Source organism: Aythya fuligula, chromosome 1 (assembly GCF_009819795.1).
Source record: "Aythya fuligula isolate bAytFul2 chromosome 1, bAytFul2.pri, whole genome shotgun sequence".
Taxonomy (NCBI): Eukaryota; Metazoa; Chordata; class Aves; order Anseriformes; family Anatidae; genus Aythya; species Aythya fuligula.
The window spans coordinates 154,401,473-154,425,457 of NC_045559.1; positions in this window are offsets into that span (position 1 = coordinate 154,401,473).

Genomic DNA, 23,985 nt, shown 5'->3' on the forward strand with positions numbered 1-23,985 from the left:
TAGCATACTACAACACACAGAAGAAAACTCTTGAAAGAAATACCACTAACTCATTCTTGCTATACAGAATGATATTTCAAATCAATTTACCTTACATCCATGCAATTTTTTATCCTTGACTATATTGTGAGGTTGTAAAGATTGCACTCGTTGACATAAAATGTATTGTTTCTTCAGTTGAAAAGACTCGGAGGATTTAAAAGATATAATCAGAATGCTTTGAAATACTTCCTTTTACTAACAGTTCAGAATTGATTTTGTAAATGAAAAGGTGAAATATTAATCAAAAAACACCGGGAGAAAAAAAAAAGTGACGATGAAAATAAGTAGGTGAATTTGAAAGTTAGTTTAATTAACACAACTTTAATATTAACAGATTAAGTTATTACTGTACTGATCATTTGCTTATTTCACTAATGGACAGAGAGTATAAAAACAGGATACAGTACCCCAATGTAGCTTAGCATAATTTCATAATTTTCTCCAAACCCCTTCAGCAAAATTGCATATCTTCAAATGCAACTCCAATTTGCATTCCCATAGCATCATTATAACTGCACACAAACTTTGAGGTTATCAGTGACCTACTTGCGTAATGTAAATTCTGCAGTGAGTTATACCAAGGACTTGATTTTTCTGTGGGACAGGTAGAAAACCTAGGAATATAACAGTTATGTTTTGAATGCTTATAAATGCAAATAAATGTATTATTAAATTATTACTAAATCATCTCATTATACCAAATAAATCTTCTCAAACTTCATAAGTCAAACACCCCAATGATTTTGCTCCAAATCTCAAGGTTTATTCTGGCTGTCAAACTTAAAACTACATATTCTAAGTTGCCAGACATGACTTGTCCAAAATATTTGACAACATGGTTGACATGCAAATGTAAATGTACACTGTATGCAAGTAATTATCATATTGAAGTTAGTAAATAAGGCACTAACGTGTAGTGCCTTGTTTAAACCTTGTAGTTTAAAGATTACAAAAGATATTCATAAAATAATCAATATTTCTTTTTCTCTCTTAAAAGAGTTCTTAATATATACATTTGAAATGCTCATGTATGTCTTATTTCTCATAGTCTAAGCAGCCTTCAAGTTTTGCACAATTCATTTGAATCCCAGTTTTTCAGATCTTCTCTCACTTTTTTTTTTCTTTTTATGTAAAAACTTAAGGTATTATGAAGTATGAAATTAACATCATCATTATGGATTTATTATTTTTCATTCTTTCAAGGGCCATGAACATTTCCATTGTCTTTTATATCACATTTTTCCTGTTTCATGCCTGGGGATTTTAGATTTTTGAAATCTTATAAAAATCATCCTTGCAGCTACCATAAGACTCAAAGCAAGAAAAAACTCTATCTGAAGAGAAACTAAAAGACTATTGCTTGAAAGCATTATAATTCAGCATTAGGAAAAAAAAAAAAAAAAAAATTGTCACACTGGTGACCGCAACATTCATACGTTCATATTTCCTTCAAAGAATTGTGGAACTGTATTTTTTTGTTTGTTTAAATAACTTAATTACTTCATTTAATAATTGTGATAAATGGATAAATGTAGAATTCTTTTGGGGGTGTTATTTTTTAAGTTTATACAAAGACATGAAATTAAAACTTCTAATCCATTAAATCATGACTAAAATTATGGTTCAAAACAAGAGAAATTGTATGGTACTGAAGCTGAATCTTCTGTCCTGTTGGTATTTGACAATATATTTTCATCTTCATAGTTATTGTAAGTTTTGACTTCAAATGTTGTAGCTTTTTTTTTCATTTAGTGTAGGCTGAAACTTCATAGAAGGAGTTAAAAACAAGAAACAAAAGTGGCAGATCAATAAGAAAGCTGATATAATATTTTAGATACATGTCATTGTACTACTCATAAATGTTAAAATATATCAGCTGCATGAAGATATATTTTTTATAAATTCAATCAAAAACGTCTTGAAATTCTTGTTTTAGTTTAATTCTAATAAACAAAATTTATAGTTAAACAGCGTAACTTTAGCTGTTTTCATTCAGCATTAAATGAAAAATCATTAACAATTTTTACTGTGAAGATATGAGAGTAGTTTCTTGGTAAACACAGAGCCACATAAAATCCACAATGCCATATGGAAAAATATAAAATAAAAAAGATAAAAATACTAGAAAACTATTATTTTTTTTTTCAACATAATTGCCAAAACTTGATAGTTCTTCCATTACCACCTACCTCTTTGTGCATCAGTCCCTCTGAAATAATGCAGCAAGCCTAATTGTTCAGGGACCTGATCCTGCTGAAAGCTATCTTCCTCACCATCCTTCTGAGAAAATACCGGCAAAAGGAGTGTGGGAAAGATTGGGAAGGGTGCAGGGAGGATCAAGTGAAGGTGAAAAGAGAATGGAATAGATGGAAAATGCAATATCTCTGCAGCACCAACTGAGGCTAAACTACCAGAGCTCTGTACACTGTACTGAAAACCATCCATAGAAAATTAAAGAAAATGGCAGGAAGTGTAAGCTGCAACTTGAGGAAATCCATACAACAAAACACACTTGGTGTTTTAAAGAAAAACATAAAGACCTAAGATATTCACTCTTAAGTTCCCAGAAAGCCGCACAAACTAGTTGTGGTAAACGTACTTTATCTAAAGAAATAAATTCACCTTTAAGGAAAGAAAAGATAACTATGCAGCTTGGCATTTTAAGCTTTATCCTTGATTCATGTCTTTAGGAAACTTTCTTCCTATATGCAGTAGGAAACTTGCCTCATCAACTAGCTCCAGCATCCTTGCTGAATCTTGGGTGCAGACTTGGAACATCATGGCAACCACAGAGATACACTGCAAGAGATGACATAAAGTATATGTCCCATAATTAAGGGAATTAGGGGATTTTTTTTTCCTGGTAGACAAAAACAGGAAAGTGACACCAACAGCTTTGTAGTTGGTGGCACCACAAATAATGAAGTTTTCACCAGTCTTGTGCAACTCTTCCACCTCTACACCACTGTAATCAACACCATGATAAATACCTATGACAAACAGCAAAATTCAGGGGAATTTACTTATCCAGCTGTAGTAATTCAGTTATACCAGGGAAGGAATGAGAAATCCTGTAAGTCCACAAGACAATGAGATCTGTGTACCACATGGAAAAAAAAATGCTATACAATGGATAACAGAAGAATTACAGAATCATAGAATGGTTGAGGTTGGAAGGGACCTCTGGAGGTCATCTGGTCCAACCTGCCTGCCACCCAGAGCAGGTTGCCCAGGACCAAGTCCAAGTGTCTTTTGAATATCTCCAAAGAGTACCAGTGTGCCATCACCTGCATGGTAAAGAAATGCATCCTGGTATTTAGACAGAATATCCCATATTCCTATTTTGACCCAGTGCCTCTTGTTCTGACACTGGACACCACTGAAAAAAGACTGGCTCTGTCTTCATTACATTCTCCATTGGGGCATTTATAGACATAGATAAGTTCTCCCTTGAGATATGTATGTAAGATATTTTAATAATTAAGATATTTTTGTATTTATATAAATACAATATATTATGTATAAATATATTAATATATCATTAATATATAAAATTATATATAAGTAACATATTACTTATAAATATATATTAATTACTTATAAATATCTTTATTTCATAAGCATAAATTAATTTATGCTTAACTTCATAACTCAAGTAACTACACATAGCCAATCCTTGGAAAATCTGTCCTTGCCACCCCCCCTTTTGTTTGCATATACATGTACAGTAATAAGACAGTATATGAGATCCAATAAGACAGTACAGCAAAGTATGCTACCTTTCCCCTTTGTATTATTTTATTGACACATCACACTCTCTCAAAAAAAAAAAAACAAACAAACAAAAATCCTTTATTTATATTTTGTGTGTTGCCTAAGGGTTAAAATCAGGGTTATTACTGCTGGCACTGGCTGAAGCAATCCTTCGGATATGATCTTTGTTTTTACTCTCTGTGAAACCCTTTAGCTCACTGACTACGCTGATGCTGAGTGTGAAGAATGAACCTGCCAATCATCTAGGTATTTAAAGCTATTGAACCCTGATAGACCACTCAACTAAGCAAGTGCTTTTCACTCACACAAATTTTAAAATAACCTTGTATCTCCCTTTTGAAAAAGAAATCATGCTTATAGAGAAATCCAGAAGCACAAAACTAATAGGGGAGAAATGCAGTGTTCAAAGACAAACACAGCAGTGGGGTTAGCCTATTGCAACAATTCTTTGTTTATGATCATGTATATGAGAATATAAGACTAAAGAAGAAGATATTTATAGTGTTAAGAAAGTTCAGGATTTATTTTTCAGATTAATTGTTGCATGGTATCAGTTAACAAGAGAATATAATCACAAAATAATCAATTTTGAGTGAATTGAACCCTATCATTAAAAACTTCAAACAACAATATTTATAAGAATGCAGTGCCATAAAAGTACTCTGTGAATCTTAAAACAATAACATTTTACTGTGGTAAAATAAGACAAAATAGAAAATAAGCTCAGGTAACTAACTTTATGTACATGTTAATTAGATTAATAAGTTTTTTACAATCTTTTGGGAAAAGATTGCAATAGCAACTGCATCATTTACGCAAATTGTATCCAAATATACAAAATAGACATAACCAGATTATGAATTAAATTTCTTTTAAGTGATTATTCTGAGTCTATTTCTAGAAAGCAGAAAACCTTATTAAAAGCATTGTCTTTCTATATAAAAGTGAGAAAAGTTTCTATTTTTCTTTTTTATCATACTAGAGTACTACATACAGAAAATAAGTATTAACATTACTTTAAGTCCTCATTTTTCTCCCTTTTGGGATTGATTTTGAATCAATGCAAGTTCTTTGACAAATTTCTGAAGGATTAAGCAGTTTAAACAAAATACAACAGCTTTACAGCAGCTAGAACTCATCAGAAGTTTGAGTTCAACATGTAGCAACATCCTCCTTCCTGAAGAAAATATGTGGGGAAAAAACATTCCTATATTGAATTAACTCCCTAGCATAACAGAACAAGCATACTATTAGGGAATATCAGAACTTTATCAGGCTTGTTTAGTCATGTCTTGCCTTTATTTGGAAATGCAGAAAAAACTAAGACATAATACCTTACTTAGATATGAATTGTTATGCATATATGTTATATTTTATACAGGGTAATGATTTTCTTTGCTGAATCTATAATGGTTTAAAAGCATATTGCCCTTCAGAAAGCAAAAAATCTGTATTTTGAAAGTATCGTTCCTTTTAAGACTTAGATCAAAACCTCAAAATCCAATTATTGAAACTTGAAATGACCATCAGACCACTGTCACAATGAAACTTATTATCCTACTCCTTCAAATCTATTATTTTAGCCCTTTTAAAATTTAAAAAGTGTAATATAGACAGCAATCAATGAGCCATCCAAACTTCTATCAGCAGTGTATTATGACAACCTGAAAAATTCAGTTCAGGATCATTTTTGTGCTTTTGGATTCCAGCTTTGAGAACTGCCAAAATTCTTAAACAATGGAAAATAGGAAAAGTACAAGACACAGCTTGATCTCTTTCACTTCAGACATACGGTTTCACACATCTGCTGTAGGACTTTTGTTTTAATGTTTGTACGAGCACTTAGCTTAAAGTTTTTCACTTAGCTATACAGAGAAGAAAGGATGAACCAGTATACCAGCAATGAGGTTTCTCTACCCTATGTCCAACAGACTAATTTTTCCAAATACAATCCTGGTTTAATGGGATGACACTCTCTTGTCAAAAAAGATTATTCAAAAAGTAATTTAAATACTGCATAAAAAAAAAATGTATAAAAACTGCATTAAAACAAGTAGTATGCTGTAATAATTCTGAGGTCAGCAAGTTTAAAATAAAAAATAATAAATAATAAAAAAAAAAAAAAGTGGAATAGTTGTCTATACCAGTAAAAGGGAAAAAAATAAAAACAAATTTGTGTCTAAAATAAACAACATCTTATTTCATTTTTCTATTTTCCTGAACTCTGGAATTGAAATTGGTTCTAAGTTGTAGGGTTTTTGTTGTTGTTGTTGCTGTTGTTTGTTTGTTTTCTAATATTTTTATTATTTTATTTTTCTACTTACTATTCTGCTTTTATTTTAACCCTACCTAACACATAAACGATCTCAGATTAAGTGCAACATTTTTGACTTGTCAAGATAAAAAGAATTTAATCATATTTTTATTTCATTTCTGTGAAGTCTGCATATGCACATTCTTATTTTAGAATAAGAGTAGTTTATTTAGATGTCCATGAAATGTTGATGTTTCATATATATATATATTATATATGTATTTTGTTGTTGTTGTTCCATTCTGAACTAGGAACAAATCCCAGATTACCCGTCCCTAAATCAAATCAAGGGCTCTTCATATTGAAAATTCTAGGCCAGCAGAAATATTTTCCTATTTAAATATGATTCTTGGGATGATTATAGGATTTTAGCATTAGAAACAGAAAATCAATGTAAGTGCCATTACATTTACATTTGTCTTTGAAAAATGTGGCTACTTTGAAGGAGATGATAGGTAAAAAGTGAAGAAGAGTATTGGACCTACATATGTTTCTTGAAATGCTTAAGGAATGTGTTAGGAACAGAGTCTCAGTGCTGCTACTGGCTAATAAAAAAACAACAAAATAGAATTAAAAACATGCGGAAAATACTCCAGTAATTAAAGTTGTCAGAAGTGAGAATATGCAAGTGTTTCTCTGCAAAAATACAATATTTTCTGAGTTACAACCAGACAACCTGTAATGATCTGATTACTTTTCCATAACTCAAGTACTGTGACTGTATTGTCCACCTCACATAACATGTAAAAATACAAACAATGAAGGGATATTAAACAGATCAGCTTCCATTTGTAAAGATGGCTATGCCAAACATATTGCACTTTAAAATTTATGTTTTATAAATTGTGTTTATAAATTGCACTTTATAAATTGTGTTTATCCATAATAAGCAAAACAGCAATTATCAATAGCTACATTATACTCAGACTTCCAGACAAGGAAAGAAATAGCAAACCTAAAATCTACTGGCAGCTTTCTGAATCTCACAACATCAAAGTCTTCGAGTACTAGTCCAACTGCACCCAACGTTACTAACTTTGGTTATGTTCCAAGAAAACAAACAACATACAAATAGCTATTAATACCTTTCTCCTAACACAGCTTCTGACCTCTTCAGGCAGCATTACTGATCCGCACGTCTGTCTCTTACTAGCCAGCCTACTGTCCTTTATCGTTTTTCATAGTGGGCTTGTTAGCTGGACTTGAGGTTACTGCCCTGCCTGCCTGATATGGTAATGAGGCTCAGCTGCCCTCCATAAACGTATACAAGACACAGAGAAAGCTAAAAAAAAAATAGCAATGAGGTTTCAAAAAGCTTCTATCAAGTCCCTGGCATCAGTTATTAATCTATATAAGTTTATCTGGGAACTTCATCCAGGCTAAAAATGTAGAGCTTTCCTTTGGACACAACAGATTGACTTGCCAAACCTGCAGGACCTTTCACATTACTCAGCAAAAGGAAAGAACCAGCTCCCTGTTCTTTGGGAGAACATACAAAAATAGGATAGCTAAACACTTTGAGCAGCTTTTAGCATTTCAGACATTCCAAGTAGGTGTGTTGGGAGTGATTCACAGTAAATTTTGTGATGTACAGAATCTCTCAGCTGGTTTGTAGGGTAAGCAGTTTGTACTCAAGTTTAGGAATTGTGTTTATATAATGCATTATTTATATACTTATATAAATATATAAGTATATAAAGTATATAAGTATATTTATATACTGCATTTTATACACTCTCATGAGTGTTTTGTGAAGGTCCTAACCAACCAGGCTCCACTTTGTCACTGTGTCCAGAGGATAAGGCAGATGTCCTCCCTGAAGACATTACAATTTTTATTTTATTTTTCTGTGTCAGAGGACTCAACTGAATGCTGTACAATTTGTTTTCATAAAACAAGGGATGTGGAGAAGGCAGATCACATGCACCTCTGAGATATGTTCAGAGTAAAGCTGGGAAGGACTAGGATGAGCTTCCAAATCTCTCAGTCTAGGACAGGTATGCACATGATGACCTGATTTTAACAAGTGTATTAGTTACAGAGACAGGCTAAAGGGAAGTTCCCGTTCATTGAAAAAGAGTATTAATCATATTTTCAGGCACCACACTACCACTGATTATCTGCTCTCCTCTCTGTCTTAAAAGAACCCATAATACTGAAACTGAGAATAAATAAATAAATAATAATAATAATAATTAAAAAAACAAAAAACCAAAAACAAAAAAAAAAAACACGCATTTAAAGCAGCAGCAGGCCTAAAGTTAGCTAACAGCTACCCATGCCTGAAATCCCAGTACTTTTAGAATTGCCAGTTTCTTAGGAAAATGAAATTAAGAGAAAACACAGGTGTCTTCACCACTTAGCATCCAGATCCTGGAAACTACATATATGCCTGTGCACTGAAAGATGCTAGTAAGATGATGAAGAATCAGGAGAACATGGCATTGACACACATTTCCTACTTTTTAAGACTTGTTTACAAAATTAGAAAACCATTCAATGACAAAATAAAAGCCTAGATTATATTCCCTGCTTATCTAGAAATATAACAGAGCCGCATTTCCAAGTGAATACATAGATTTACTTGTTTTCTGGCCACTGGAATTTTACATTCTTCAGCACACTGCAACAGCCTCATTGCATAGAAGAGAATATAGCTTCTGCTTTGATAGTCTCATAGTAGCTTTAAGATGTGAATTTATGGCTTCCTAGACTGAGAAGAGATGGGAATCTAGATCACCTACATCTATTTCCTAGGAGAGTGAGCATATTCTTCCTCAGCATTTTAAAAATGATGTATATAGTAATAATAATAATAATAATAATAACAACAACAACAATACTAGTTATCTTCATTATTATTATTATTTCTACTATCATAATATAATTATATTTAATAATTCAAATAATATAAATTAATATTATATTATATCAATCATATCATATTATATTATTAATTGTATTAAATATATGTGATATACACATAAAATAATATTGTACATATAATAAATTAATTAATTTTATGGTCATATTATTTTAATTAATTATAACATGTTATTATTTTCATTATATTAATTATATTATCTATTATGTTAATGATATTTAATTATATGTATTATATAATTATATTATTATGTTATATAATGATGCTAATAATAATAATAATTTATTAATATAATTATATTATAAATTTTAATATATTATAATTATATCATAATTTTTTATTATTATTATTATTATTATTATTATTATTATTATTATTATTATTATTATTATTATTATTATACGATTTGTCTTTAGAAAGACCTGGGTATTAGATGCGTTCAAAGCACATATGATTTGCAGGGATCAAATGTGCTTCTGCTCCAAAGCAGACCTGATGTAGACAATAAAGTGACCAGCTGTAGATGTTTTTAATAAATTGTTAAGTGTTAGTTTTGCACTAGATCATTTAAAATTTAACTTTATACTGTTTTAAGAAGCATAAAACTTTCTTGAAGCTGGTTTAGATATATGTTTCTACTCAAATACTTCTAGTATAGCACCTCAGTTATTTTTTTTGTATCAAAAAGGAATACATATTAAACAAGCAGGACAACATTTTTTTGGACCAACACAAGATCATTTTACACTACCCTAGTTTTGTCAGTGGAGCAATAAGAAGGCAAATTTTGGGGGCTATGTAAACTCTGATTAAAAATTTATTGGAATAATATTTAAAATCCAATGTATAAAATTAAAATGTGTAGAAATAAACAGAGTTAGCATGCTTTAGAAAGTTCTACTGTTTCTTTGGGAATAATATGCATAGAAAGAATGAATTAAAATTACAAAAATCATTCCTCATGGAATTACTAGCCAACTAAGACTAGAAACAGTGGTGAGAAGAGCTGGGTGGTCATTGGTAGTCATTTATTGACAATCATTAGTTTTTCTTACTTTTGTGACAAGTAAGAAAAGTAATGAAAGTATTGTGGATGGTCAGGGGTTCAGCTCCTGAATTGTCTTGATGTTGTTAATAGTTCCCAAGGTTCAGACCAGTGGGACATTCAGCATGAAACCAAACTTCAAAATGCTGACCTTGTAGCAAAATCCAGAATAAGGCCAAAATCCAACAGAAGACCAAATGTGAGCTATTTTGACACCCAGCTTTTGAGTGGCTGACATCTTCATTGAATCCACATCTTTCTACACACGTACCTCTTCATAGGAACGTAAAATTGGAACCATGACAGGACGTGATAATATGAACATTTTACATTCAGCTGCATGGTAATTACAAATTCTGTTTTGGTGATGGTGGTGGTGGCGGCGGTTTTATTGTTTATTCATTTATTTTTATTATGATGAAAAACCGTAGCCAATTTGGCTGCCTGATATTAGCCACATCTTGCAAACGTAGGCAGCATGAGAAGTGTAAAAATATAATTGACCATTACTACGTGTCTATGCATCTCTGTTAGGTCCTTGATGCACTAAGGGGTATTAAGTACTGTATTAAGGTGTCTTCTGAGCTCCAGATCCCCTATCTCCTCAACACATTATCTTTTGAAATGTGCTCAAAGCCTAAATATGACACAATTAAGCTTAAGCACATGAGGCTAACAAGTGGACCAGTCACAGAAGAAGAATGGCAAGAATTAAACCATGGTTTCTTGGCAGATTAACATCCCCTCCCCACCTCCCCCACCCCTCCATCCCACCCACTCCCATTCATGTCTGATACTATTTTCCTACTCTCTTTCTTGAGCCTTTGAGCTTGTGAGACAAGACAATGAATCAATTCAGAGAGCTGTTTTGACTTAAAACTTACATCTTTTGCTAGGTTAGCTTTTGACTGGCCACTCATAAATTCAGATGGCAAGAATCCCAAGGATGCATTTCTTTTCACTGTGATGACTAACATCAGCATAACACTTTTTTGTAAGATACATACTATCTCTGGACAGAAAGATCTGTTTATTGGATTGAACTTTGTTGAAAGCTAATTTTGAGGTGATAGACCCAAGAAGATGAAAAGACCTGTTTTGACATCCAAAGGTATACTGTTAAAATACCAATATATGGAACACCATGTAGCTAATTAACTTTTACAGCCAGTATATAGCCAATTAACTTTTTCACATTTACCATATGTTTATCTTCCTGCAGGGAATATTTCCAGGAGGAAAACATAATGGGAGATAGTTTTGTCTTTTATATGGGAATAAGATCTGTTGTTGATAGCTACAAATTCTTACATAGCTCATAGTAGCTTCAAAAGAGTGTGCTGTTTCAAATCAGGGAAGTGAAATACAGGAATTTGGTAATGAATTTCATGGTTTCACGATGTTCATTTCCATAACTGGTTAACTTTATAAATGTTCTTATGTTTTTTCCTTGACAACACCCAAAGCACTCAGTATCAGCAGTACTCAAAAAAGAACAGGATATCAGTTCAGTGAAGACACTAGCTGAATAAATTATTGTAACACATTGGTACAGTGTAGTTCCAAGCTCACTCACTGCTTCTCTTGGGAATCACCATAAATTACTATAATACAGTACTGTTCCAGGTCAAGTCTCAGACCATGTAGCTGTGGTGAAGGCTACAGCCCAAACCTTTATAGAAGGATCTAAAATATTAGTAAACATCTGCTCTTGTAAATAAATGATGATAATTTTTTTCTGCTCTAGATAATAGCCATAGTACCACTGGTGTTCCTATAGCTTTCCTCTCTTCAATATCACCAGACAGAAACATTACAGTCATCTTACAAACACCCAAAATGTGTTAAATGTAGAAAGCTTGACTAGAATTTCAAAACATTTTCTTGAAATTATGAAACTAAAATATATAAATGTATGCACTGACCACCTCCAAAGTCTGACATCGTCTTTGAGCTGTTCGGTAGTTTAGTTCCCCAGTTCTGTTTGCTATCCTGGTCTCTCTCCAAAAGAACCATTAGAGTACAGTGAAATCTCCTTTTTGCAGCTGCATTTGCAAAAGGTTTCCTTCCAGTGGCAAGTCATAGGGACCAGGACTAATTCTTGACCAATTGGAAGATGCTAATTTGTGCAGATAGATCGAAGGACTTCTGGGTCTCACAAGTGTGAAGTAGCCTACACAACTCGGTCACTAGTATCACTGCACTTAAGAGAGGGAAAAACACTATTGCCATTTGTCAAGTGAAAGAACACTTGCTGCTCTAACAGCAATAGTAGAAGAAGAGAGAGTTGATTGGGTGTTCAGGCAGGTAAATTCTCAAATCAGAAGAACCTGAATGAAAGGAACTAACGAGGAGTAATTAAGTACTGCTGTGGTGAATTGGTTGTTGTTTATCACTGTCTGCAGTTAAATAGTCAGCTCATAATTAAATAAGACTTGCTAGAAAATGTGCAAGTGTTTGCACACAGGATTTTTCAATTTATTCCAGTACAGTAGTTTATATATTTATTTGATTAACAATGACATTTATCCTAGAATTGCAGTGGTAAAATATTTACTAGGGTAGTTGAGATAATTTATATGAAAAATTGTATGAAAAAATAGATATGAAGGATTATCTCAGTTATGTCTGGCTAAAGGTTGGATCTTAGAACTAAACTCTATTGTTTAAAATATTATTTGAGCTTTCTGACACTGTGTTTTTAACATAAGCATATAAGTAATTATTAAAAGAGTAATTTTACAGCTGCCAGCATTTTAAAAATATGAAAGGAAATATTCTGATTTCAACACTATAACTTGACAAAGGCAGTAGAATATCTAACATGAATAAGACAGAAAAAAAATATATTTTCAGTTAAACAATAAAATATTTTCTATAAATAGCTGGGGGAAATACACTTATGGGTCAAATTAACAGTCTTCCTCCCTTTTCTTCTTAAAATGTGAATAAACTCAGCCAATGTAATTAATGTATAACACTTTATTTTTGTTATATAAAACTACTGGTTTCATTTTGAGTTATTGAGCACTTTCTCATTTTAATGTAGGTACACATTCAAAATAAAAAAATACATATCAAAATTTTAATTTAAAAATTGCAAAAAAGATATTTTATTCTGAAGACTAATTAACTCATTCTCTCTCTCTCTCTACATATATATATATTTTGTTTAAATTCTTCACTAAATTTTCAAATTTTGTTGATCACTCCAAAATGTCACTTATCTCACAACTAAGCATTTATTGAAAAAATTATCTAACACTGACAATGATCATACATCAGCACAATAATCTATTAGTTTCAAATATGACGTCTTTAAATTAAATGGATGGAAGAAAGGTTAGAAATAATCCAAGAGCACCATATTAAATAAAAAAAAATATGTGAACATAGGCTATTTCATAAGATCTGAGGTTCCAGATAATCTTTTTTTTTTTTTTTTTCCAGGAGTACAATAGGTACTTATAGGGGTATATAATATATAATGACACACTGCCTTTATAACTCACACCTTTCTGAACTAGCAGGTTGTGGTCAGACAGGGTCACAGAATCACAGAATGGTTGTGGTAGGAAGCTGGCAGATCAGGTTATTTAGATTAATAATCTTCAGTCTTTCAACACAAATTCATCTACCTCACACAGAATGTGACAAGTGAAGATTTATTTTAATTATATATTTAACAAGTGTCTACATGTATATTGTGAAAGTCCTTTTAATGGACACTAACTTTCCTGGAGTAATTCTTCCAGTGCACTTCTGGATGACATCTATTCTGAACTATTCAATTGCAACAACTTTGATTCTGGAAGTATTATTGCTCTATTTATTATCTTCAAACCTGCTAATAATGTTTTAATAATGCTTACCTTAATGCTAACCCTAATGATGCTACCTTAATTGTTGGCAGCCTTTTTCGATTTAGTAAAAATTACAGAAAACTGATCTCTGAATAAATCATTGTTAATAATAATCAAATACAATTGGAAAATGCATCTTTGTTTTCTATTGTATGGAAGATAGGCAAAATGCAGGTACAAGTTTATTGTGGAAAGCAAATGGCTAACATGACTTTGGAATGAAATTAAATTAAATAGAATCCCCACAGGACATAAGATGTGCTAAATCACAGGGTAATTCTGCTGCTAGATTTCTGTCTTGAAACATAAACTGAAATATGCATCTATCACAGTTTGAAGTTTTCTCATTAACACTTGGCTTGACAAAATTAATAGATTTCAAGTATTGTAATACATATTATTTTCTTCAACCCTCCAACATTATAAGCCTTGAAGATTGTGAGTACTGACTTTTCTTTACATTCTTTATCAAATTCTTCCTCTAACATATCATACTCTTCAAATGACTTCTGATTACAATACTCCTCAAAAACAAACTCCTCAGCTATATACCATCCATCCTTACATTTGAATTATGCCCTGTTGAATCTTTCATCACAGCAATGTTGTAGATCAGCAGGGACAGTTGAGAGCAGATATTGAAAAAGGACAGAAATTTGTATGTTTTCCACACAGTTAATCACATTTACTCATTTTTTTTAATTTATTATTTTTAAGGGGAAAATTATTACGTCCACATGTATTGTGTTTAGATGTAGAGCTTAGGGAAATGGTTTAGTGGGGACTGTTAGCGTTAGGTTAGAGGTTGGACTCGATGACCTTGAGGTCTCTTCCAACCTAGAAAATTCTGTGATTCTGTGTTTTTCATTTTAAATTAAAAATTAAGGTCTAAATCTTTTTTCATCTTGATTTCCTTATAAACTTCCTTATTAACATACTTAGTTCTTATTTATTTATTAGCCTTATCCACATTTCTACTATGTGACTTTATAACAGTTTACTATTTAGAAACTTTATAAATCAGAATTATATTTTCATACTTAATTTCTCTTTGTATAATTTCAGTCTAGTTATTTATGAATATTGTTACTATTGAAGCTGTTCTGCAATTAGTACAATCAATTTTATACCAAAGTTTCTGTAGGTTGCTTTTTTTTTTTTTTCATATAAAATTGACACGTCAATATTGTCTGGTTTTTTTTTGTTTGTTTGTTTGTTTTGTTTTGTTTTGTTTTGTTTTGTTTTTTTCAATATATAGTGCACTACAGGAGCTAAAATTTTTGGATATAATTTTTCATCAGATCTATTGTCTTCTAAATTCTATTTCCCCCTATTTTACTTTTTTTTTTTTTGAAAGTGATTTCTGATTTTGATTGTATTTCAAAAATTGTCTTAAAATTTTTTCAGGTTCAGTTGTCAGTATGTATTGATTCAAGAAACCAAAATGTGTCATTGAATATACCTATAAAAGCCTTTTAAGGCAAGTAACTTGGGTCTTAAGAGCTAAGAATGGGCAGTTGGGTAAGGGATTCAGAGAGACAGGTAACACAATCAAGCAGCGCACAGAGAAAATGATCTCTGCAAGAGCATTTAAAATGAGTATTTTTGGCTAATATTGCAATTTTCAAGGGGGAAAAATCATTGATGTGAGAGATGAAAAAAAAAATCAAGTTCTTTACTTGTTTTCTTGTGTGGGTTGGAAAGAAAGGCCATAACTTAGAAATATAATGCATAAAAAACCTGCAAGTCTTAAGTTTATTAACTATAACTTACACTCTAATTCTCCTGCAAAAGTTGTGTCAGTTATTTATGGTAGTGCAATTGTATTGCCTTCTTCTGCTGCTTTTGGTACATTTAGATTTCATGATTTTTACATGTCTTAAAATATTTTCTTTTGATCTTTTTATTAATGAGGTGACCTTCAAAGCTCATGGAACTGGCAAAGATAGTTGTGATGAAGTAGATGAAAGAATGGATGAAGAAGATGAAATGTAGGCAGGGATGGACCTTAGAGGCAGGACTGAAGTCTTAAGGAGCCCATGCTAGGGCACATTTATGCTAGCTGTATGACAGTCATCAGGGAATCATGCAGAATGTATATTCTCAAAATTTTCCTTGAAGTGAACCAGAAAAGTCATTTAAAAGCAGCTTGGGAAGAGATAAGTCTTAGGATAGCAGTGAAGCTTAAATCTGTTACAGGGCATAGATTAATGTAAGGCTGAATGCATTGCTTCAAGGCATCTGGACTGTCCCAGGGATCAAATGCCAGTCAGGACTGTAGTTAGGCAACTGAAGATACATCTACGGCACTCAAGAGAGAGATTAAAGATAAGTCTGATTTATAGTTTCAGTTGGAGACATGGTTATTTATAATACAACATTCTTGTTTGATGTTCCTGTCTACATTTAATTTTTTTTTATTTTTTTTCTGATAGTGATATCTCTTGCTGCTATTCTCCCAAGCCCTGCTCATTTTTCCTTTCCTAGTCATATATAATATATTTTTGTGAGATCTTGCTTACACATAAATATTTTAATTTGGTTGGTGTCCATTTTGCTTAAAGGAATAGCTTCAGAAACATCTGCATGTAACACTAAGTAGTATTATCTTTGAAAGATAGTTCTTGATATCATAAGAAGTAGTTAATACATATTTAAAATATAAATAACTTATTTTTAATTCACATCTTTTAATATTTTAGCCGTGATGAGAAAAATACATAATTCTCTGGGTAATTGATAGATGCTAATCAAAAACTATTTCAGTTGTCATAGTCTGATAGGGAGAAAAAAAAAAAAAAGTCTGTGTTTTTGGGGCAAGAAAGGGAAGCTAGAGGAATCATTCTAAAAGACACCTAAGTGAACCACTTACATAAATCACGAAAATAATGGGGAGAGTTGTGGGTTTGGGAATATATACGTTACAGAATGCTTGCAAATGAAACTGATTCATACTTGTACATATTGCCCTCAGAAACATGAAAGTATCAGTTCAGTAAGGCTGAATAATTCTAACAGCAAAATTTGTCTGTTTCATAGGTTAGATTCCTTAAAATTAGGTATATAAGTCAGAAGTAGTCATTCTAAAATGTTGGTGATGGTGGAAGAAAACAGGTACTTTCTGATTAATCTGGCCTTTTTCAAGTGTCTATTTTAGGCTAAGATAAATTATGGTTTGGATCTCTGTTTCTCTCTGCCATCACTAAAAGTCATTTATGACAGACTTAAATAACATTTTGGATGCTTATAATCAGAGAATAATACGCCTCCGTCCACATCTTCCAACCATGCTCATAAAATGAAGACCTGAATACCCACCAGTCTCATTCTTTAAAGTGGGATATTTCCCCTCACTAAGTACCTTTCTGCCTTCAAACCTTCCAAAGGTGTTTGCACCATGAAACACGGAGGAGCAGAACTGTGAATAAAATACTTCAAAGTTCAAAGGGATTCCAAAGATAAAATTTCTTGTTCATTCATGAGCAAGATAAAAGGAGTAGAACTTGTAAAAATATGTCATCTCTGAAAATTAGATAAACTCAGAACAAAATAACTTTTATTTTCTGCAAAGAACCAAAAATAGTTATAAAATATTTAGTTATATTTAAATATATATTTATATTAGTTATATTTAAATATATATTTAAATATTTTATATAAAATATTTAGTTATAAAAATATAAAATATTTAATTAAACAAATAAACCTGGGGGTCTTGGGTTCATTTGGAAAAAGTTTATGTTTGTTTGTTTTCTTCTCCTAAGGTTAAAGTAATTACTTTGGTTAACAATTATTATTATATATATATATTTTAATTTATTATTCTTTTCAGTCATTTTTGACAAAAGGTTATAAAGGGATCAGAAGGAAAGGGGTTTCAATATATCAGTCAGTCACATAATGATTAAGAGCTGACATGTCCTTGAAGACAGCTTCATAAAATACAGGAGTTTTAAGACAGCTAGAAAACACTGTATATGCAACTGGATCTCTTTCTCTCTCAAACACATGCATCTTTCACTTTGTAATAGGGCTTGGTTATGGTCTTCAGATGTAAAGAAAACCCTGTGATCCTATGAAGTCATTTTTCCACCAGTGCAAGATAAAATGGCATGCACATTTTCAAGTCAAGATAAGCTTTTGTACCGGTCTGGCTGTGATATTTCAATGTTGTACATTGGTTTGAAAGTTAGGTGTTAGTCTAAGACTTTCATAGAATCATAGAATCATAGAATATCCTGAGTTGGAAGGGACCCTTAAGGATCATCAAGTCCAACTCTTGACACCGCACAGGTCTACCCAAAAGTTCAGACCATGTGACTAAGTGCACAGTCCAATCTCTTCTTAAATTCAGACAGGCTCGGTGCAGTGACCACTTCCCTGGGGAGCCTGTTCCAGTGTGCAACCACCCTCTCTGTGAAGAACCCCCTCCTGATGTCCAGCCTAAATTTCCCCTGCCTCAGCTTAACCCCGTTCCCGCGGGTCCTGTCACTAGTGTTAATGGAGAAAAGGTCTCCTGCCTCTCGACACCCCCTTCCGAGGAAGTTGTAGACTGTGATGAGGTCTCCCCTCAGCCTCCTCTTCTCCAGGCTGAACAGGCCCAGTGACCTCAGCCGTTCTTCGTACGTCTTCCCCTCAAGGCCTTTCACCATCTTCGTAGCCCTCCTCTGGACACTTTCCAACTTTATATACATGAAAACATTCTCACAGGGTGAGGAGTTAATGAAGGAAGGCTAAGCTAGATCAAATTATATGACCAGAAGCCAGGAGTACATATACAAGGAACTACCACACATCAGCTGAGGTTTGTTAAATTGCTGCACTACAATGACTTCTTCATTTGTATCAACCTTTGGCTGCTCTTTGAAATCTACTATATTTTCTTATAGTGAGAATTTTAGGTTATAAATGCATTGTTTGTAGACTATTTCTCCACTTTTTACTGGCCAATTTCCTCCAGCTAAGCTGAATTAATCAACAGCCTCAAAAAAATAAAAAAAAATAAAATGGGGGGGGGCGAGTGAAGGGGGCAGTGGACAAAAAACACTTACAATCCAGCTATGTTAATTTCACTTAAACTTCTTAACTGAATTATATTATTGATTTTGCTTAGTATTAGATTACCAATATACATGTAGAATGATACTTAGTAGTGATATAACATTAATTATCAATAATGAATCAGGTTAAGATAACTTAATTTAATATGCTATAGATTGTACACAACCCACATTTTCAAGGTACTCTTCCTTTAGCACATGGCCTGCTAACATTCCATGTATAAGTTGAATGTATCAGGTCAGTAGCATAGAGTGAATTATTCCTTAACTCAGGACATGTTTTCAACATCCTTCTCTGACTCTGTTTATACATTGGCTGGCAGAGTCACATGTATCTTTTTTGGTACATCATCCTCATGTTTAATCTTGGAAAAGCTGCTGGGGACAACTCAGTAGTAAACTAGTTGAGGAGCTACAGTTATGTGATTGTGTTAATCGGGGGCAGTGCTTAAGTATGTTTCCTCACCTCTTTTGCTCTGCAATATAGACTCAACAGGCCACCCCCCTTTAGGACCCAGTAAAGTATAGGTGACCTGAGTTATGCTGTTAACCTACTACCCATTTGTAGTGAGGTCTGCAAACATTTTTTAGCATATGGTTTCATGCTACCGCAGAGATTATAACCTCTGAGGATACACATGAGACATGATGCACAAGGAACGTTCAATGGACTCAGTGCAGCAAAGTGCTACTGTCATGAACAACAAGAACAAAAACAAACAAACAAACAAGCAAGCAAACAAAAATATCCCAAACAACAGCTGTCACAGTTTCTTTACCATTTGGAAAATCTCTCCTGCTTTCAGGCAAATATCCTTCAAGACGTTCAGGATCCTACTCTCCTGTCAGAGTCGATCACTAAATCACAAAGTCTCTCTCTTCCCCCCTCCTCTTCTTCATTCTCTCTCTTTCTCTCTTTGTCTCTGTGAGGTTTCTGGAAAACGTTGTAAACAACTCAGCTACTTTGTCAGACCCTGAGAGATTTTGTCCAAACTGCTGCTCTCCTACAAAGAAACTGCAGGAAGTTGCTCTGTCTAACTTCAACCAGAATAGGTTATCACTAAAATTTGACTGGCATTGTCTCTGCCTGGTGAATACATCACCGACAGCCTATGGTAGATTACACAGTGTACTTTATTTCCCCTCTGCAATACAGTTGCTTTATAAACACCAGATGAACATATAGCCTTTCAAGTGTAGATTCCCTCTGCAACATCCTGTGTTGTGCCTCCATTGCCCTCTCTGAGATCATTTCACTGAGATACATCTATGCTATACATTTAAATTGCAGTAAACAATTTATTTCAAAATGTTTGTTATGAGACGTAAGTTATACCAATAAATTCAACACACTCTACAAACTCTCAAGAGAGACTAAGGTCATCTGTAGTACACAGCATTAGGAAGGATGAATCATTCCTATCCTCGCATTTATCAAGGCTGATATCCATGACAAGCTGAAGTAGAATCAACAGTCACAGAAGAATAGTTAGCCCCTGAATTAAAAGAGCATTTTAAATGGTTTCTATCAATCCATAAGCTTACCCCAAACTCTTTTTCCCATACTCTGCCTTATGTTGAATACTGATGAAGCACCATCCCATTTCTGTAGCACCCATTCAGGTTTGTTTTCATATAATACTGGTATTGCAAACATGCTCTTTGTTTAGACATTTGAGACTTTCAGTTAATCTCAGAATTAAATGTCTGATTTTTTTTCTGTAAATGTTAGACTTCATAAGTTATGAAGACATGAGTATACATATTATCAGGAGAGAAAATCTGGTTGTTTCTATCCAATGCAAACAGACCAAGTCATCAAATTCTCAAATGCAGTTGTGCTTGATCTTTACACAAGATCATATTATACATACCGATCCTCACCAAAAGTGGCAGGAAAACTCTGTAAGCATTCAAGTGCTGGGCAAGGGAATACATTGCAAAATATTAAAACTGTAGAGTCACACTATGCATGAACTTTTAAAAAAATCCACAAAGCAAGAAAATATATTTCACATCTGAATTTCTGAATCTTGTTGAAAGACAGTAGGTCTTTAATATTGCACAGTTGCAGCTGAATAAGGAAACAGATAATTCTTTAAGAGATTATTTGTTTATTTTGACTTCAGTTTCTCAGGGGCATATTAGAAAATATTTCTTTTGGGGAAACAGGACAAGAATTATCAAGTAAAAAACAAACAAACCAACAACAAAAACAACAAAAGCAAGCAAAAAAAAACAAACAAAAAAAATATAGGCAAGCATGGCCTTATAATTATATTACCAGTCACAGAGTAGTCCTTCCTCAAAGGAGAATATATTACAGTATTCATTTATAAGATCTTTTAACAGTCTTGTATGATAAATGTCATTTTGATTTTGTCTGGTATTCTGTTTTGTTTTGAGATGATACTTCTTTACAGTTTAATTTTATTAATGTGGCAAGTTAGAGGATGATGTTCTGGATCCACATAGTGAATTATTCATTACATTTCAAATATTAAATTGTCATCAAATGCTTTCTCATCTGCATTACATAAAGTCATGCTGAATCTCTAATGTTCGGACTGTCTGAATGAAGAACCTCTCAGACATTGTTCAATCAAAATATACTTGAGAGAAAGCAGACACAACATTTTGATAAGCATCATGACTACCCCATAGTTATGCTTTGTTTTTTTTTTTTTTTTTTTTTTTTTTTTTTTTTTTTTTTTAGCAGGAGGAATCCTCAGAGATCACCACATCTTCTCTACTTCTTAGAAGTGCCTACTCAAGCATGAAAGTTTTTTTATTTTAAATCAATTATGATTACATTATTTAGTGAGTTTCTAGGGCTCCTGATTCTGATAAAGTAGTTAAAATTACATTTTACAGTTCTCTAATTTCCAAGCCAAAAATTATAATAGGCTATAAGGCTATGTAAGAAATATGATACTGTGTTCAAAAATCTGAATGTCACTTTAACAAAGCCATAGGCCCCTTTGGAAAAGTGTTCTCTCCCATTTTCTATGTTCTCTTAGAAAATCAAAATATAAAAATGTGGAAATAATAACTATAAAAATATGTTTGTTATTAACTTGGAAATATTCAACGGTAAATAAGAAGGTTAAATAACATGTTAAAAAAGACTATTTTAGAAGATATATTTTTTATATATATATTTGCAGAATTTGTTGCTTGATCTCTAAAAAAAATATGTTGTCTTTTTTTTTTTTTTAATTTTAGCATCTTAATGACTTAATTTTCTTTAGTATTTCAGTTTCATAAGCACAAATAATTGAAGTAAAATTTGGATCAATCAGATGCATCTATTTTTTGTTTGTTTTGATTTGGTTTGCTTCTGTGTCATTGGAGGTCTGCAAGACCTCCACATAGAGGTAAACCTGTGTTTCATGCTGTGCTACTAGCTGTTTTCATTTGCATCCTTAAACATTAAAAAATGAGACTCTCCTCGTGATATGCTGTAATTCCCAGCCATTCCTAACAGTTTTTAAACTGTGATTCAGTGTTAAGTCACTAGGTGGCATGTGGCAATGAGGAGAAGGAAGTTAATATTACATAGTTCTGGTGAGTGCCAGCTGCACTCACCAGAACTCAAGATGCCTTGAAGCAAACATGTTAAGAGTTTGCCCTCTTCATCTGTTTTATTCACTTGTTGGGCCATAGTCATCTATTGCTAAACGTGCTTTTTTAGCTCATAAATGATACTAAAATGCAATCAAATATTTACTTTAATACGTTAATACGTTGCCCTCTTCATCTGTTTTATTCACTTGTTGGGGCATAGTCATCTATTGCTAAACGTGCTTTTTTAGCTCATAAATGATACTAAAATGCAATCAAATATTTACTTTTTGTAACTTCATGAAAAATCATTCTGTGTGCCTTATAGTTGTAGAAATTGAGTCTTTTCCACCACTCCCATTCCTAACCTGTTGAATGCACACTTCCTTTATAAAACTAGAGAGCTGCTTGCTATGAACATACCTAAAGTATAAAGAAATAAATGAAAAAATTAGGGACAAGTTGGGGGCGTGGGGAGGAGGAGATGTCGGTATTCTAATACACACATGGCTACATTATTCTGTTATGCTGATATCATTAAAAGAATATATTGTCATTCCAAACATTAAACTTAAATAAAATTAATAAAATAAAATAAAATAAAATAAAATAAAATAAAATAAAATAAAATAAAATAAAATAAAATAAAATAAAATAAAATAAAATAAAATAAAATAAAATATATGTTTTTGTCCCAGCTGTACCTGAAACTGAAGGGAAAAAATTCCACCAGATAAGACAGCTTTTCAACATGGAAATCTGTGTAAAGGTGGAAGTCCTGAAGCTAGAAACACAGGAAAAATATGTCTATTTATAGAAATAAGTGGTAGGAAGAACAGCAAGGTGCAAAACAAATAAACAAACACACACACACACAAAATAAAATAAATAAACAAACAAGCAAAAAAGCTTCTCTTTCATCCCTTACCCTTTAAGAGAGTTTCTATCCATGTTCTAGAACACTGATCATAGGCTATGCCATAGAACTATGTCAAAATATTTGTGGAAGGAATGGACTACTGTTTTGGTTATGTGTGTCTTTAGAAAAACACCCGTCTTAAATTTTATACAGTATTGGTCAGAAGACAGCCTATGGTTGTCAACTGTTTAGAAGTTTTGGCATCCTGCCATGTGAACTGTGTTCTCTTCTTCTTCTACCCCTGAACACTCTCTTTGCAAAGGTTTGCAAAGGTACATGAAAGATGAGAATTTAGTAAAATGAAATTTGGTGGTACTGAATGAAGAATAATGATTGAATTCCAAAAATATAACCAGTAAAAAAATGCCTATTGTAGATGTATATAATGCTTTGTCTCACCGAAAAAGTCAAAATGAATCTCCTCTCTGGCCTTTTGAAAATTTCAAGTCCTATGGAACAGTAGCAAAAACATGTGCCACCAGATAGTTCTGGTGGACCTCAACACTGATCTTCTCCATTT